Source organism: Sinocyclocheilus rhinocerous, unplaced genomic scaffold, assembly GCF_001515625.1.
Source record: "Sinocyclocheilus rhinocerous isolate Xijiao unplaced genomic scaffold, SAMN03320098_v1.1 scaffold1926, whole genome shotgun sequence".
Taxonomy (NCBI): Eukaryota; Metazoa; Chordata; class Actinopteri; order Cypriniformes; family Cyprinidae; genus Sinocyclocheilus; species Sinocyclocheilus rhinocerous.
Window position 1 is genome coordinate 8,704 of NW_015638052.1, and position 8,046 is coordinate 16,749.

General features: G+C 39.3%; 1 pseudogene; it reads left to right on the forward strand.

The window, feature by feature from the left end:
• The first annotated feature begins 643 nt into the window (after window positions 1-643).
• LOC107749587 (protein NLRC3-like) overlaps window positions 644-8,046 on the forward strand; it is a 17,518-nt pseudogene continuing 10,115 nt past the window's right edge.

The window sequence follows — 8,046 nt, forward strand, 5'->3', positions numbered from 1 at the left end:
TCAAAATAAAATGTGCAATTTAATTCCTATGAATTAATTAATTCACAACCATTTTGACAAATTTTACAAATTTGAATGGAAAATTCAGAAATTAACTGAGAAATTTAAAAACTTTACCTAGTTGAGCAGAGCTGGGCGGTACAGTCAGGGTTGCCCAATCGCTACTCAAAACTAGCCCAAAACTAGTCCAATCGCGTTCCGAGGTGGTAAAATACAAGTTTTTTGGTGGGGTCCCCCTGCTAAAATTCACATTCCAGGGGATAAATATCATGTTATTGGAGTCGCTTCAAACCCGTGGACATGAAAAACAACCCGCGGCAACAGTGTTAAAATAGCCCAATTGGCAACACTGGGTACAGTTGAAGCCGGAATGACAGCTCATTAACGATGCAGAGTTCCAGCATTCTCATTGGCTATAATTAATCACGTGCTGAATACCGTCACCTATCTCTCCATACCGCCACCTATCTCTCAAATGGACCATTGACACTCTCTACAATCTCAATTAGGAGTGGCAAAGGTCCATTTGAGAGATAGGTGGCGGTAATTAGGAGTGTCAATGGTCCATTTGAGAGATAGGTGGCGGTAATGCACTTATAAGTCTGCGATCTGCCGTAAAGCAAGAAGAAGAAGAAGATGCATCATGTGCCGGCTGTGCCGAGAATGCGCTCAGGACAGTTCAGACAGTGCAGTGCTTCAGAGGTAAAAAACTATATAAATACTGTTCAGTTTCTTGCACAGACCGATCGTTTCGTGTCTTTACACATCACGGTATCATCACAAGCCGCAGGGTTTAATTTGGTTTTGTTTGTGTATGTTTTTTTCGCTCTCTTTTTTTACTCTCAAAGCTGTGATTCCCATTCACTTCCATTATAAGACTGACAGACTGCAACGGTTTGAGTTAGAAATAGTTTGTGTTCTACTGAAGAAACAAAGTCACCTACATCTTGGATGCCCTGGGGGTAAGCAGATAAACATCAAAATTTTATTTTTGGGTGAACTATACCTTTAATGTGGTGTAAATTGTAAAATGTAGCGCTTCAGTTAAAGCCAGAGCCACTGAAAAACAATTGCAACAAGCTTTGGGGCCTGTTCTTCGTACGTCGCTAACTCAGTTAGCTGAATTTGATTGTTGACGATTTGGCACGATCTTGGATTGTTTGGTTCTTCGAAGCTCATCCCGGAGTTGCTGCCATAGCAACATGTCCGTCAGCTTAAACCTGCTCGGGAGCAGGCTTATTTCATGTAAACAGGATTAGATTGCATATGTTTTAAGCAGAATTGATACTTAAAATCTGTCCGCTACCACCACTCCTTTATTACAAGAGTATCCTACTGATCCAGGGACAATAATTTAAAATAATAATAAAAAAATTAATTTAAAGATAATATAATGATGTTGTGTAGTCTGTAGTACTACAGACACAGCCAATTGTCTGTAGTTGTATTGTATTGTAGTTCTATTTGTATTCGAGTCTTACACACATGATATACAGATAATGTAGAGTCTTGCATTAATTTGAGTGATGACAGCTATTATGGGAGTGGGTTGATGGAGTGCAGGAGATGCAGATAACATGATCTTGAACCTTAAGAAACAGAAAGTTCATAGACCAGATTCGTGACAATGTGTTAACGTCAGTAATTATGACTGTCGAATGTCTGACTGGTAATGTATTTTGCCCCGCCCCCAAAACATAGGATTTGACTATCAGTCGACTGTTGGCATGATTCAAAAATTCCAATTTGACTATGAAAATTACAATTCGACTATGTAAATCCTTAGTCGGGGACACCCCTAAATAATATTGTCTCTCTGTTCTTGTCAGTAAAAGATCAGGATCATGTGTATCCAGCTCTGTGTCTATGAAGAGTGATCATTCAAAAGGTGATAGACCATACTTTAGTGAGAAAACACCATCTTCTTCCAAAAGGTATTTTATGTTTTTCTAATTGTTGGCCATAAACTGAATGATGTATTTACAAAAAAAATTAATATTCATCATATCGTTTGCAGTCAACTATGAGTCACATCTGGTGTGTGAAATATTCGTCCAAGTGTTTGGTTTCACAATTTATTTGACTTGTCACCAAGAAATTTGACTGAGATCATTAATTTTTGAAGCAGGGTGTCCACGGTCCTTAAAAAATCTTAAAATGTCTTAAATAACGTTTTTCTAATAAAAGGCCTTAAAAAGTCTTAAAATGTCTTAAATTCAGATTCAGTGGGTCTTAAATATTTTTGGTCACATTACCGCATAAAATATCTTTTTCTGTTTGTCGGACCCAGTGACAGTTTACAATCATTGGACAGACCAAAGTTTTTTTTCTTCCCCCACGGTAGTTACTGCATCATCAGCGAGAATTGCAGTGGCAGAATACAGGTCGAACTACCTTCTTTGTTATAATGTTCTCAATAATAATAGGCCTATAGTTCGAGCTACAGCTAGCTGCCCAGCCTTTTAGCTAGTTTAAAATGCTGTTGAGGCTCACGCTGCCTGTCTCTTTGTGAGAGACGTCTACACAAATGCAAGTACTGCTCACTGCTCCACAAACGAGCAACAACAAACATAAAGAAACTCGGAAGAAACACACTGAGGTATAAATTAAAAATGCTCCGTTTATTCATAAAATGTAGTTAAATGACATACCATGACAAGGGGGCTATTTTGCTGAATATTTCACGATTGCAAATGTCACATTAATTTTAGTTCAATAAACAAGTAGTTAAGTAGTCAATTAGTTACTACGTTACTTACATTTTATACACGATATTTACTGTTTTGTTCTATTTCACCAACAAATATAGTTCCAAACAAAGATCAGCACATTCTCCAAGCAACACTCGGCGGTGTTTTGTTACTGAATGATTCAGTGTTTTGAACAAATCCATTGACTCAATGACTCACTCATTAAGTGACTTACCGCCACCTACTGGTGATTCAGTACGTTTAAAAATATGGATTTTCCCACCAACATTTCATATTTGTATATCCAAAAATGTGGTCCCACTTTATATTAAGTGTCCCTAATACCTGTGTACTTGCATATAGGGATGCGCCGATCCGATATTCATATCGGGTATCGGCTCCGATACTGCCATTTTTGTCGGATCGGGTATCGGTCAGAGAGGGCCGATCCAAATCCGAGATTGTGCGTATTGTGTTACCTCTGAAGCCATACCATATGGGATTTCGCCTAGGGCGTCAAATTGGCTAGAAACAGCCCTGCTTACCCCCATGTTGTTTCAAACCCGTAAAAGCTTCTTTCGTCTTCGGAACACAATTTAAGATATTTTGGATGAAAACCGGGAGGCTTGTGACTGTCCCATTAATTTGCACTGTCAAGGTCCAGAAAAGAAAGACATTGTCAGAATAGTCCATCTGCCATCAGTGGTTCAACCGTAACGTTATGAAGCGACGAGAATGCTTTTTGTACGCGAAGAAAACTAAAATAACGACTTTATTCAACAATTCGTTGTGTGTCTTTCCGCATCACCGTAGCAGGGTGGTTGACATATAAGCCTGACATTTTTTTTTTTTTAAACTTCAAATATTAGGCATAAAAAATATTGAGCTGTGTTGTACTGACTCTTGAATTTCTCAAAAAATATGTGGTCTTTTATATTTTGTATTGGAAATTGGATTTATTTACCAATTTGTTGCATTTGTGCCTAAAATTGTCATATGGTGTGACATAAAAGTTATTCTATATAAAATGAAATTGGGATATACTATCCCTAAGTAACTAACTTCACCATAAATCTTTATCATTACTATCTTAAGATTTTACATTATTTTGTGCAGATCCATTAGATTTTGTATTATTTTTCTAAATCATCATACAGAGTAAGACATCTCTCCTCAGCCTTTCCAGACATTTTAGAATAATTCTGACAAACCCTGTTATAAATCTAACAAAATGCTTATGAATCTTGCTGATACTATTTATTTTTTGTTCCATTGACTTTTTTATGATTTATAACAAAAAAAATATTTTTATTGCCACAATTCTGATTGTCACACCAAATGATATAGTGTCACACTATATGATGAAATGCACCACACCACAATTTGTCAATGCAAAAAAGTGTATTTTTATATGCATTAAACATTCAATGAATTCAATTAAATTAACATGAATAAAACTAAAAATCATCAAACATACCAACATTGTTTTAAAACTTAAAAAAAAAAAAATATGATATGAGTAAATCAAACACCATCTCATGCCAAGAACCTTCAACATGAACATTTTAAGATTAGAGAGTGTGTGCTTGAAGGAAGAAGGGTGTGCACACTAAATGCCTTGAGTTGTCCTCTTCGTTTCTTCTCTTTATACTTGTTAATGAAAAATATATAATGATTAAGATTTTTTTAACTGTTCATTTCAGCCTCACAATCTTGATAATAGTATCCTGTGTTGAAGTTACACTATGCAGGTTGTGGCCTAGACTTTCATCCTTCCCTATAGAAGGTGTCTGTTCTGTGTGAACTGGCATGATCTCCTTACTTTTTCCTCCAAACTTGCTTTAAAATTATGCACAGACATCAACACATTCTGTGTCCATTAAAAATGCCTAATTCTGTTACTTAAACTGTAAATCTATCAATTATTTATACTTTGCTGAGATATATTGTCATATTAGTAAGGCCACACATAGTCCGGATAGTCACACCATATGACAATTTTGATGTTTAGATATACACCATTATACACCAAGCTATGGTGTGCTGTAATAATATCTTGTCAGAGGAACAACATAAAGATATACATTTTTAACAAATACCCATTTTTATTAGTATATGACATCATGGACAGGTAGAACTGCATGTCATGTCATCCGTGTTGTTATAATTGTTTCGAGGGTATCGGTTAATTTCATCATTGCCGTTTTGACAGTGTCTGCTTGCATATTTTTTTCATGTTCGGTATTCTCTTTAATGTAGGCTATTCGCCCCGATTTGATCCGTGTACCTGCGAAATTTATCTTATTTATAATTTATCTTATTTTGTCGTCAATGTTTTGTTTTAAGGAGTTAAAATTGCCCTTATAAACCTTGATTTACATATTCTATAACATTATTTTGACAGTTAAAGTTTTGGGCGGGTTTTTGTTAGCTTTGGGGCTGGAAATCGTCCATCCAATCTGGCAACACTGCATGTCATCCACCCCAGCACCATTTTGGAGAATATCCGCTCTGAACGCAGGCAGCCTAGGATCTTCTGTGTCAGCCGCGCTGCACGGATGCGCTGTTTTCCTTCAAATTTAAAGCGTAAATACCTTATACAGTCTATGGTAAATACACGTAGAAAACGTAGGCCTATCCCTTTAATGTGAGCTACATATGAATATTTAAGTCCTTACATTAAAGTTCACACAAACTCTTTTCTCCGCTGTGGCTGTCAGTCAGTCGTTCAGCCTTTAAACCCTGGTCGCGTTCGGTTACGACAGTCAGTTCGGTAAAGCTCTCTCCAAGATCATTCTGTGTTCCCATTATACTTGATTTGTAAATACATGTCTATGATTTTGCAAAAAGGACTTTATCTTCTTGCCGGAGTTTAATGTTGTTTTGTTACTTGCTACCGGGTGTCTGTAAGAACAAAACATGGGTGTAGAAAAGACTATAAATAGTTTTTGCGTGTGCACAGTAACTGAAATTTAAAACTGTTAAAAGAAAGGCTCAATAACTGTTGCACAGATATAATACACTACGCATCAATAGGGTATATGTCGAACATCACGTGACCAAACCCGGAAAACAGGTCTCATTGCTTCCGCTTGTCGGAAAACGTGTTAACAGCCGTATTAAATAATAGCGATATCTATGGACTTTTAAGATAATCAGTTAAACTAGCTAGCTGTTTTTATTGTTGACATTTTATTTAATTTTTATATCTAAATGTGAAAAGAATGAAAATAAAAAAACTTTTAGATATCAGTCCGCATATGTGATGGACATTGATTATGATCATAATTGGTATCTACTTTGAAGGCATCTTGAGTAAAACTGCTTCATATTTAACTAAGCAAATGCAAAACGCTTGAACCGGAAGCGACGAGACCAGGTTAACAGAATATGGAAGTCTGTTGCACATAAACATCTCGGTTACGTATGTAACCATAGTTCCCTGAATAGGGAACGAGTTGCTGCGATGACGTCATCGCTTCGGGAACACCTACGGTGTGACGAATGTCTGAAGCCCTTATACCATCACGCCAATTTATTGGCCAATAGCGCTTAGCACCGCCCCAAGCATACGTCACGTATGCTCATATAAGCGTGCTGCGCGCTATTTCATCAGATTTTACACTATGACGAAGGAAGCACTATCAAGGTACTGAACGGCCCAGCATCGCAGCATCTCGTTCCCTATTCAGGGAACTATGGTTACATACGTAACCGAGATGTTCCCTCTCATAGGCAACTTCAATGCTGCGATGACGTCATCGCTTTGGGAACGCTATACCATAACGCCTGACGTACCTTAGATAGCTGGAGACCAAGGAAAGCGTCTGCTCAAGCGGATAAGACCCGGGAGCCAGGAGCCATCCTCATGTCTAGACTATAGAACTTGATGAAGGTGCTAGGAGAGGACTAACCTGCCACAGCACAGACATCTCCCATCAAAGGCCCTTAAAAAAGAACCTGAGAAGAAGCCATTGCTTTCGTAGAATGAGCACGCACCTCTAGAGGCGAAGTCAAACCACGCGCCTCATGGGGTAGAGGTATAGTATTATCTGACACCACATAGCAGGGGAGAAAGCCTCCAACCACTTGCTGAAAGCAAAACGGAGTCAAAGCAGCCTTAGGATTAACTAGGCCTAGGAAGCAGTAAGACTTAACCAGCCTCGGGGCAAAGTCCATACAAGAGGAGCTGACAGAGCCTGCAGATCCTCAGTCCTCAGATTTGTCCACTGAAGGGCATACAGCGTCTCGTGGAGGGAGCTCTAGAATTGAGAATAGTGTTGGTAATATCTGCTAAGAGACCAGAACACAATTCAACTCTGCTCCGGGGCTATTAGTTCCAAAATCCTGATGGGGCAAATCATGCCCCGAACTCGAGTCAGCAGGTCGTGTCTGAGGGGAACCTCCCAAGGGGGCCGGCTAACAGACTGACCAATTCTGAGTTTTAACCACGTATGAGAGGACCAAAACGGCACCACCAACAACAGACGTTCACTCTGACCAACCTTACACTGAACAGAATCGTTTGGAAGCAAACGGGTCGACTGGAAGGCATAAGACTGGTCCTGGCCATTCTTGGGCTAGAGCATCCACACCCAGAGGCGACAGAGGAGACAAGGAAACCAGAGCGGGCAATGCGCATGCTCTATTTTTATTTTTTATTTTTTTTAGCAAACAAATCCACTTCCGCTCGGCCAAACCTCTGCCATATGAGACTCACCACCTGAGGGTGCAATCTCCATTCTCCTGCCTCCAACTCCGTCTCAAGAGTAAGTCCACTCCTGAGTTTAGGTAACCCAGGACATGAACTGCTCTGATCGACAGGAACCTGGTCTGTGTCCAAAGAAGAACACATCTCACCAACCTGCACAGGGGGCGAGAGAGTAATCCTCTCTGACAATCCATGTATGGGACCACAGCCGTGTTATCAGTCCTTGACCTAATGTGACAACCACTCAATTGGGTAAGAACCGTTGGGGTGCCAGAAGAACGCTGCTCCAAACAGTTTGTGTGATTGAACTAATATCAGCCAATCGTCAAGGTAATGAAAGAATACAGTATTGGCAAGCTTTATTCCAAAAGCAAACCTGAGGAACTTCCTGTGTCTCTTGACGATCTGGATGCAGAAGTACGCATCCTAGATCGATGGTCACAAACCAATCTCGGGTTCAGATAGAGACAGGATGAACTCTTGCGTCAGCATCTTGAAATTGTTTACTCCAAGCACAAGGTTAGGTGACGCAAATCCAATCAACCCATAGAAGCTGGATGGTGTAACCATACGACCTCCCTCATGAGGTCCCGAGACACCTGAGTTTGAGGGAAAAACCTCTGAAACAGGAACGGATACTAAAAT